Source organism: Lycium barbarum, chromosome 2, assembly GCF_019175385.1.
Source record: "Lycium barbarum isolate Lr01 chromosome 2, ASM1917538v2, whole genome shotgun sequence".
Classification (NCBI taxonomy): Eukaryota; Viridiplantae; Streptophyta; class Magnoliopsida; order Solanales; family Solanaceae; genus Lycium; species Lycium barbarum.
Window position 1 is genome coordinate 93,368,443 of NC_083338.1, and position 11,457 is coordinate 93,379,899.

The following is an 11,457-nucleotide window of genomic DNA, read 5'->3' on the forward strand; positions in this document are numbered from 1 at the left end:
CTCCGTTGTTCCGGAGCCTAGATTTTTGGTACAGAACCATTTGCTGTATATATGTGTTTTGTCCAGGGGTACGGCGGGGCCCTGTCCCGTCATATGCTACTGTTGTTCCTCTTAGATGTCTGTAGACATGTGTGTGGGTTATATGTGTATATGTTGTGCAGCTGTGTTAGTATGACTTATGTTTTGGGACGTTCCCACTCATAATGGCAGCCTCGTCGGCTTGCGTATATATATATATGTTTTGGGATGTTGTGTGTAGTGGCAGCCTTGCCGGCTTGCGTATATATATAGTTGGGACGTTCCCACATACTATGACAGCCTTGTCGGCCTATATACTGTGTTATCTGTTGATAGTTGTGACTCCTCAGGATACTGGTTGCTTGATATATATATATATATATATATATATATATATATATATTTGTGCGACAGTTCTGAGACTATGCGTTGGTCCTATGGGTTCCATATTATGTTTGGTTGCGGATTGATCATATAGCTAACAGGGGTGTATATGTGTGTCTAGCTCGGGCACTAGTCACGGCCTACGGGGTTGGGTCGTGACAAAAGTGGTATCAGAGCAGTTCGTCCTCGGAATGTCTACAGACCGTGTCTAGTAGAGTCTTGTTTATCGGTGTGTTGTGCACCACATCTATAAACAGGAAGCTACAGGGCATTTAGGATCTTACCTTTCTTTCATATCTAAGATCGTGCGATAGAGCCAAACTATAGGAAATGAGATTCCTTATACTAACCCTTAATTTCAGCAGAAGAATGGTATCGACAGAGGGAAGTGACTGATGATATTGGAAGTTACAAGTACGCAGGTAAGCAGCAATGCGAAAGATATATGTTGGGCAAGGTATTTGAAGCACGATTGAAAGGTAAAGTTGAAGATTGAAAGGGAAGTAAATAGGAATGTGTAACAGGTGCAGTTTGAGTTGGACATACGAGGTAAGTCCATTAGTTTCATATTATTGTCGATATTGGGAGCCCTGTGTGGCTGTGATATGATATGATATATATATGTATATATATATATATATATATATATGCTGGCCCTGTGAGGAATTGTTTGTATTTCCTGCGTGCAGGTTCTGGGATAGTAAGAAATACAGAGGGAACTCTGCCCAAATTTTCCCAGAAATAGGAAAAAAGAAAAAAGGAATGAGATATAAGTTCATAATATGTCTTGAAAATTGATACTGATAGGGTAAATTGTTATGTTGGATTAAAGCTTTAAGAAATACCCTCACGTCATCCATAAGAGGCATCATTCTTATTTGGAAGACCTTGTTTTGAAAAAGCGTATATGGGCAGCGAATTCGCGATTTATTTGAACGGACCAGAATATGTTCCAACCACATGTTGCCTTAGAAAAAGCTCATGTTGTAGGGCAAAAACGTCCAGCAATTATGTTTCACTTTATTGGGAGAGTACAAAGCATACAACAAGTAGTTGTGAACTAAATGGTTCGCTCGCGGCCCAAGGACAAATATGGAGGTAAACTATGTGAATCAAGCACTAAGAAGTCCTGTGGTGCTTGTCGGATTCTAGTTTTCTTCTGCTGGTGGATGAAGAATGCTCCATAGTAACTTTTTATTAGTTCTCAATCAACTAATTGGAGATGGAATCTGTGGCAGGAAAACTTAAACTTGTGGGATGTCTAGGGTCATGTATTTCAGATGTTGTTGGTGAAATGCAAGTATAATTCGGAAGGGCTTGTGATACTGAGGAATGATTTAGGAAAAGGTGGCAACCCTTAGCAAAATATTTTATTGGGATATTGAGTGAACCGATAAGTAGGGATAAATTACGACGAATTTACAGTTAAGAAGGAGTGGTAATATGATTGATAAAAGAGTACGAAGGAGGAAGAATTAAGACAAGTGATGACGATATTGATAATACAGCTTGTGAGATATTAAGGATAAGATTGATCAGAAAGGGTGAAGGGTTAAGTACGCCTAGTCCATAGGGTGTAATTAAGACATAACAAGAATCGTTAATAAAGTTAAAAAGTATCACGTTATAGGATAGATTACGAAAAGGATGTAATGTGGAAACAATAAGGATTGCTATAGAAAGGAGTAAAGCCTAGCAAGGAAAAGAATACGATGTGATTAGTGTGAAACGGAAAAGCAAATGCAGAACGAACAAGAAGGACTTACTAAGTTCAATAAGGAAAATTCAGAACAAAAGTCAAGTGGTAACAAAAGTGAAAGAGATCATAGGAAGAGAAAGAGTTAATAGAAAGAGGAGGATAAGAAGAAAGCGAGTGGGATTACAATGTAGCGATGTGTTATGACGTGTATAGTTAGGAAAATGAGCAATACAAGTGACAGAACTATGAAAGACTAACCTGAAGAAAGATCAGCAACGAGACAGAATGAATGCCAGAAATGACTGGTGTGATAAGAATAAAAAGAAATAAACAGAATATGATTTGAAAATGAGAAAGGGCTTATGTAGAAGTTGTGTTTTCTGAAAGATACGGGAATAGCATGAGATTCCTCGTGCACAAAATAAAAGATGGACATAGACTGGAGAAATGAAAGGAATACTAAAGGAAGCGCTCAAGACGGACGTAATAAATTGAGTACGAGTATAGGATAAAAGGGAAATATATAGCTATGAACGTAAGATATAGTAAGACGAGAAGATGATAAGACAAGACCATTACTAGGATGAATTTGATATGATTTCGAGCAAGTTAGAAGTTAGCGCGGAGTATACGACAAGGATGAAAGAGCATGAGGCATAAAGAAGTACTACGTGTATGTGACCTCACCTCGGAAATAGTGAAATCCTTAAAGGACAAGGATTGTGGATTTGCGAAACGACTGAGGTATTGTGAACTTATTAAAAAAAAACAGATGATATCCGTTGGGATAAAGATGGTATTATAGGAAAGCTTGGGACACTTATCGTTAGAATATAAGTGCTACCAAATGGAGAATTTGAAATGACTATAAGTACTAGCTAATTACTGCTTGGAATGAATGGAATGTGGCTTTGGATAAGTTACTACACTAATTACAATACTCGAGTACCAACCATCAGATTAGATGTTGTACTATATATCGAGAGTTCTCATCACCTCGTGATTATGTTAAGGGTTCGTACATGGGCAATCTAAGTTATAGATGGTCTAAAGGAAGACATGGATATGGCACACTATACCAAATGTATGGAAAAAGAATCGTAGGAATTTCAAATTTGAAATGTAGACGTAGAGTGGAATATAAATAATGAGGTAAGTACACCCAAAAGGGGGGAAGCGAATGAGAGAAATGCAAGTGTAAGAGGAAATCAACTGGCACTACAACACGTTTAATATGGACACTCAAATCTCAAGTGAAACCTTATGCTGGAATAAGTTGGTAAGATCTGAGGGCTAGTGATAAAACGAACAAGTAGTCAAGATAGTATTTGAGAAAGTGCTGAGAATTATTAGTAAAGGCCTTGGATAATCTGACATCAGAAGGTGGATGCTTATAAAAAGGAAGAATATGACGAGAGAATGGTAACAAGTAACTTAAAAGGATATTATAAAAGATAGCAAGGCTATACTAGATTAGAGATTAAGATGTTGACAACAGAGTTATTGGCTAATGATATGGCGACACATAAGTAGCAAAGGAGAAAGAATAAGAAATCTCTCCTATAGTAGGATATGAGAAAGTCAAATGGTGAATAGAGAAAGGGGAAAGAGGATGGCGAAATAGACAGCAAGTGAGTTTTAGTACAATAAGATATGTAGAGCAGAATACACCAGGAGAAGGAAAGACTATGACTAAGATTGGATGCACTTTGTACGAATTGTACAGGAATAGTTATGCAACCTACGAATACTTGTATACTAAAAACGAGGCCAAGTGAACACTTGATAAGAAGAGTAAGAATTCAGTAACAACATTGTGATTGCGATATTTCGGATACATCGAAGAAAGGTATAAGATGGTCTGAGGCAAAACTACGGAGATATATTTAGTACTGAGGGAAAAAACCATAGTTGAGCCTTGATATCAGTTGAAAGATATAAGAGGTTGATATAGGGTCTGCATAAAGACAAGCGAGGCAACACTAAGGTAATTACTAGGCTGATTCGAGCACCTACAGATACTTGTGTAAAGATTGCAATAGGGTGCATGAAAGGAGAGCTAAGAGCAAATTTGAGCAAAGGGGCAATAGAAGAATTTGAGTAAAAAATAAAGAACCGACACGAAATAATATGCCTAGAGTATTATCAGTTACGTTTAGAGAAATTACTAAATGATTTAACCAAGACAATCAGAACAAGTGGGCTATTGGTTACTGGAAGACATTAAAGTTGTAGTATGGGGGAGCCCTAGCACTAAGTGATAACCAACCCTAAATATCGAGATCAAGGAGCAAAAGAAGATGATAGTTAAAGACCTTTAAAAGAAAGTTAGAGAGTGACATGTGGCACCGAGGAGTCCAGAATACAGACTGTCGCAGCAGAATAAAACAAGGGTATTGGAGTACAAGAATGTTACCCTCTGGGAAAGTTCATTTTACTCGTAGAACTTGCGAAGAGTCCACGGGTTACTAGAGGCATGCGATACTCTAGGGATACTGAAGTCGAATGGACTGACGAGAGACGTCTACGCGTTATAAAAATCATATTTAAAGATGGAGAGGTAAGATAAAGGAAACGATACCCTAAGGGAGTAACTATAATGAGAAGAAAGAGTCGAGTCATGACTACATGTACTGTGAATACAAATCTGAATCAATCGATGACTGTACAACTAACAGTATGCAAATAAGAGAGACAGTAACACTTCGGCAGAACAACTCGAAATGCAGCTGATAACCAACGGTGAAACAAAGAGAAGAGCAAAGACAACGGCATGGAATAATTACCTCGAGAAGCAACAGAAGGAAGAGATATTACAGGAATGACTATGTAAAGACCTGGAATGCGTTATAAGGAACTAAAGCGAGTCGACAAACGAAAGAGGTATAAAAAGGGCATAATTAGGTAAGAGACCACTTGAGAATTATTGGGAGTTTAGAATCAATTCAACATTTGAGGACGAATGTTATAAAGGGGGGAAGGATGTTATACCCCGTATATTTATACGCCAAATTATTCACGAGCAAGTTGACTCAAGTTAAAGGCGGAGTCATTATCAGACACGAGATAGAAACAGTAAAATTTCAATTTTAAGTTAGAACATAAATTGTTTATAAATTGTATTTAGTGTAAAAATATTATTATTGGATATTAGGGATTAATTAATTATGAGTAAATTATTAAGTGGGGATTAATGATTAATTAAGTTAATTAAACCACTAAGTGGGCCCCACGACACATGGCGAAATTTGATTGGCTTGAATAAAAGTGGAAACGTGTCATAAAGAGGGACATGTGTCAACACAAGGGGAAAAGTACATATGTATAGATGATGACTAAGAATTAGTCACCTAAGTCATTCATTTTATCAACCAAATTAAATTAGAGAGAGGGGGAGTAATTAAGCTAGAGAGAGGAGGGAAAGGCTCGGCCATGGCAGCTTGTGGCTGAGCTCACGGACGGCCATGGCAGCATCCCCTAAACAACTCACGGCCAACCTCCTCCCTACACCATAAAATTGTTGATTTTCAAATTCAATTGGAGGGAGAAAGGAGAGAGGAAGCTAATGGCCATGGTGAATAATAAGAGCTTGATTTCTAAGGTAAGATTTAATTCTCCCTAACATGTTTTAGAAGTGATTTGGTCTTCATATGAATTGGCGGATGTGGAATTAATTGCAAGAATTGTGTATGTTGATGTTGGATCTTGGTTGAGCCGTGTATGGACTATTTTAAGCTAGCAAGAATGGGTTAATTTTAATTGGTATTTTTTTTGTTGTTGTCATGGATTAAGTGAAGGAGTTATGATAATCAAAGTTGTAATTGTTGTATGGAATGGTCCAGTTAAAGGACTAGAAGTGTGGTTTATATTCTTGTGTTATTTGAGAACCTAATGTTATTCTTGTTGAATTGAAAGAATTGAAGATATGATTATGCCCGTATGTTGTTGTTGGTATTTCTGTGTCATCAGGAGGGCAATTGGAAATTCGGAATAGGCAAATATATAGGGGAAGTGCGGCCCGATTTTCGTTAAGTCTTTAGATAATAGAAAACCCTAAAACGAGTATATGTGAACTAAAGGATAAGTTCTATAAGGAATGGGATATAGATTAGTGAACTAGAAAATGTAGTTACTAACGATAACGTTACTTTTATATAAATAGGCTAAAAAAGCGACGAGGCGAAAAGGATTCACGAATAGTCGCAAACAGGTATGTAAAGCCTATCCCTTCTTTCTTTTGGCATGTCCTAGATGTAAGGGATGAATGACATGAGCTTTGGGGTAATTCCATTCATAAGTTCCGAATATGATTCACGATTCTTATTCACTTCTTGATGTTAGAGCTTTTAAAGTAGTTAAGCCACTGCCCTCGAGCTTTCTATATGTTGGCTAGTATAATCATATGTATAAGTCTCTATTCCTAAAGGCTCTATAATGACTAATGTCCTTAACTTTCATAAGATGTCTCGTATTTATTTGATACCTGTCTATGATCCCTGAGACTTTGGTTGATATAGTTCATAATGATATTCAAAGAGCACTGAATAAGACTATCATCCTGATACTCGAGCATCGGTTAGTCTACTTATGTATTGAGTCTTAAAAGATGATTTATATGCATATGGTTACTCACTACTCTGCTCGTGCATACTGTTGTTACATCTTTCACCGAGTCCCGGGCCGGGTATGTTATCGTGCACAGTGTCACTGCATTATTCACCGAGTCCCTTACTAAAGGGCCGGGTACGGTATATGATGATATGATATATGATTATGACACCGAGTCCCATGATGGGCCGGGTACGGCATACGTGTACACGACTTTATTCACCGAATCCCTTACTAGAGGGCCGGGTACGGTATATGTATATGATGATATGATGGCATATGATGACTTTATTCACCGAGTCCCTCACTAGAGGGCCGGGTACGGTATATATATGTATATGATGATATGAAGATATAATGATATGACGATATGATTATGGCACCGAGTCCCATAATGGGCCTGGTACGGTATATGATAATGATATGTATGATTTGGTTTCGTAAGGCACAGGTACAATGATTTCTTGATTATCATACTTGTCTCCTGGAATCTCTATTTCAGTTATGATCCTTTTTACTGTATTTCATGCTTTATATACTCAGTACATATTCCGTACTGACCCCCTTTTCCTCGGGAGAGGGGGGGGGGGGGGGGCTGCGTTTCCTACTCGCAGGTACAGATAGCCGGTTGGTGACCCCTCAGCATAGGACCCCTACTCAGCTGTTTTGGGAGAACTCCGTTGTTCCGGAGCCTAGATTTTTGGTACAGAACCTTTTGCTGTATATATGTGTTTTGTCCAGGGGTACGGCGGGGCCCTATCCCGTCATATGCTACTGTTGTTCCTCTTAGAGGTCTGTAGACATGTGTGTGGGTTATATGTGTATATGTTGTGCAGCTGTGTTAGTATGACTTATGTTTTGGGACGTTCTCACTCATAATGGCAGCCTCGTCGGCTTGCGTATATATATATATATATATATATATATATATATATATATATGTGTGTGTGTGTGTGTGTGTGTGTGTGTGTTGGGATGTTGTGTGTAGTGGCAGCCTTGCTGGCTTGCGTATATATATAGTTGGGACGTTCCCACATGCTATGACAGCTTTGTCGGCCTATATACTGTGTTATCTGTTGATAGTTGTGACTCCTCAGGAAACAGGTTGCTTGATAAATATATATATTTATATATTTGTGCGACAGTTCTGAGACTATGCGTTGGTCCTATGGGTTCCATATTATGTTTGGTTGTGGATTGATCATATAGCTAACAGGGGTGTATACGTGTGTCTAGCTCGGGCACTAGTCACGGCCTACGGGGTTGGGTCGTGAAACTTCCTAGGACTGAACTGCTCTGATACCACTTTTGTTACGACCCATCTAGGGGCCGCGACGGGTACCCGGGGCTAACCACCGAGCACCGCTCGTTCTACTACTCATCATGCTCATTAACCACCCTTTTATCGGTTTTATACTCAAGTCATAAGAAAGTCATGTTTCATTCGTAAGCATAAATAGTTTCATATACATAAGCCCTTTAGGGTATCAAAATAATATATACAATTATACCATAGTGACCTTGTCAGACCGCATAACCCACACTGTGTATCTACGAGCCTCTACTGGAGTACTAGACATATAGACGGGACAGGACCCCGTCGTGCCCACATATACAAATGTACACAAAATAATAATCAAGCACCTCCGGAACAAATGAGTGCTTTCAATCGGCTAACAGCTCCTACGAGTCTGGCTCGAGCTCGCCTCCCTGTCTACCTGTGGGCATGAACACAGCGTCCAAAGAAAACGGACGTCAGTACGAATATTGTACTGAGTATGTAAGACAAGAATGAAATAAATGTAATAGGAGGACCGTGAGCCATAAGATAAAGATATAACCTGCAAGAGTGTCATAAGAAAATACATTTCGTACATATATCATATTTTATATAATCATGATACATATGTCATCACATCACATATCTCATCCCATCACAATCCTTATCGTTATCCCGCGTCCGGGTAACCATCATATGCCGCCCACTAGTGGTGATCATGCCTGGCCCTAGGCTCGGTGTAAACATAGCAGCCCGCCTTAGCGGTGACATGCCCGGCCATATTGGCACGGTGGAATCACATCGTCATATAGTCAATCATAACCCATCATTATTACACATCTCATGAACATATTATAATCTTATCATAGCTTGACATGTTCATACATAACATAGGCATATTATAAGCTAGCATTATTGATCATCTTGTAGACATCCCAAGACTTTATATCATTTCAGATTTAGCATTAGGAGCATACATTAGACTTTGAAGACAACCACGGCTATGTCGGGGTGACGTAAGGTCGTAAACCCCCGATCATATTATGAATATTTATGAGTACTTTGCCTCACCTTGAAGGAAATATTGCATAAGGTGAGTGTTAACTATAATGACATCATCAGCTTTATGGAATCATCATATCATGAACTATCGAATCTCTATACTTTAACTCATTATCATCATTATCATGCTCGTATGTAATTTAGTATATTTAAGGACTCATAAGTTCCATCATATAGGAGGATCATGGAAAGCTTGAAAGATTCATGCCGTTGAAGGAAGGGATAAGCCTTACATACCTTCGTCGTTTAATTAGCCTAGCATTCGCTTGTTCTCCTCCAATGTCACGTTTCTACCTTCAAGAGGGAATTCGCATTAACGTTAGTTAGTCGACTATAAGAACGCGCTACTATTTCTAGAGAAAAATTGGACAACACTTCCTTTGTTTATACTACCTTCCCCACATTCTATATCAACTCTCAAACGTTCATAACAACATTCTCAATATGATAGACAACACTCATCATTCATTTACAACATCCGTATTTCACAATTTGTCTTCAATTTCCCCATAATCATGGCAATGGTTCATCGTTGCATTTTTCTCACATAGGACACTTATTCCATGTTCTAAATGTCATTCATAGCACTTTCATAATCACAAATTATTAATGATCATGGCTCAATTCAAACCTTTACTCAACATTGCTACTATTCACACTTTCATGACCCATTTTTTACATCATTCTATAATCTAAGTGTTTCAACTCTTCCATACCCTGAATAACATCTAAATGCCATAAAAATTACCTTAGATGTTGTAGGAACAAGCCACGATATGAACCTAGATGAGTTTCATACACTTGATTCACTTGGATTCTTGATATTGATCTTTGATTTCCTTTGTTTTCTTATAGATGAAGAGTGGAGAATATTCTAGAGGTTTCTAGAGAGAAGCATCGGGGAAATGAAATGAATTTAATGAGCTTGGGTCTCCTTTTAATGACTTAAAATCTAATCCGGAATGAACAGTAGTTGAAGTGCACAGTGGTCGTAAACCCAGTTTAAAGTCCGTATTCTAGTTTACGGGTCGTATATCGTGGTCGTATTTAAGCATAACAGAACCAGAAAGGTATGCTGGAGGTCATGGTGATTTACGATCACGGTTTACGGGCCGTATTTTGATTTACGGTCCGCATTCCATGTCGTATTTAACCATTTGATCATTTGGCAGAAAGTTGAAGTTTTGTAAGTTGAAATACGACATGGTAGTTTACGGGCTGTATACCACTTTACGGTCCGTATTTCATTTTACGATCGACTGGGCCAAAGTGCAAATCTGCAACTTTTCACATTTTCAGGACCCATAAGTAGTCGTTGTGGAGCATAACTTATCTCTTATTGCAATTTCCTTTGAAATCTTACTCAGGGTCGTCAAACGTCGTTCCCTTCTTATTAAAACATCATATACTCGTATTCTTCGTTAGTCTATTCGTTGTACGTTCACGGGGGAAATTTTCGAGGTGTAACAGGGCCATTCTTACAAACTCTCGAGAGGTCCATTCATTCAAACAAGCCAAGAGGGTCATTTATACAAATTGCCGAGAGGCCCATTCACAAACAGCCAAGAAGGCCATTAGGGCCATTCATACAAACAACCGAGAGGGTCATTCATACAAATTGCTAAGAGGGCAATTCATTCAAACAAGCCAAAAGGATCATTCAAATAAACAGCCGAGAGGGCCATTCAACTAAAATTCCGCGAAGAATATCTGCATATTGTCAATTCCAGGGAAAAGGCACACAGTCGCCAGAAAGGAGCCAGCTTGCTGAACCGGATCCAGACAAATTGCGAAGCAAACGGGGAACTTTTTCTTTCGCAGCCGGTCAAGATAAGGTGCCCATGAGAGTCAAGCTTTCTGGCCAGGATTTGGAAGCCATCCGATCTCAGACTCAGCCACAATTTATCTTGTTTTCATTTTCTTTTCTAAAAAACCGCGACCGGTCGGACACGTACCAGAAAATCTGAAGGTATTCCTACATAAAAGACATACACTTCTCCAGTGAGTCAAACTACATATGACTTGATTCCCAGAGACCAGGGATATGTAGGCGAACTTAAGAACAGAGAGTCGGTCACATTCTAGCAGTCGTCCGGAAAAACCCAGTCACAACACTGAAGGTCTCAGGACTTTCCTTCCAAGATACTCAAAAAGTCTTTAGTTGAGTTGAACTACAAGCAGCCTGGATTATCATATAACCCGAGATATGTAGGAAACCCAGAAACCAAGGTCCGACCACGTATATGAAAATTGTATGAAAAGATAAAGGGTGAGATGAGTTGGGTCAGTAAAAAATTAGGGTTAGTCAATTTTGTTGTTCAGGGATGGTCCCACCATCCCCAAACACCGAAGGGGCAGTTGTTGACACCTAATTTTTGACCTCCCCTAATTATTTATTATTTTTAAT